Source organism: Penaeus monodon, chromosome 20, assembly GCF_015228065.2.
Source record: "Penaeus monodon isolate SGIC_2016 chromosome 20, NSTDA_Pmon_1, whole genome shotgun sequence".
Classification (NCBI taxonomy): Eukaryota; Metazoa; Arthropoda; class Malacostraca; order Decapoda; family Penaeidae; genus Penaeus; species Penaeus monodon.
The window spans coordinates 44,994,064-44,994,396 of NC_051405.1; positions in this window are offsets into that span (position 1 = coordinate 44,994,064).

The following is a 333-nucleotide window of genomic DNA, read 5'->3' on the forward strand; positions in this document are numbered from 1 at the left end:
AGTTGTAATAATAATAATAAAGATTATGATTTATAAAATTATTGTAACAGAAGCGATATTGTCACTCTACAAGAAAGGCATTAAAAATCTTATTCTGTAAGGTACACCTGACTTATAGATATCTAGCAGTATTACATTTTGAACTACTTGTCTAATTTCTACTTTTCTAAGACATCAAGAAATCCGAAAGACGATCACGATGTCTGGCGGATGTGACGAAGTTATTTGTAAACTTCCGTGAAAACATTTGCTCTGACTTTGTGGGGAGATTTCAGCTGATTTTGTACACTGGGATACGAAGTGTAACTTGATGTAATTATAATGCACAATTAT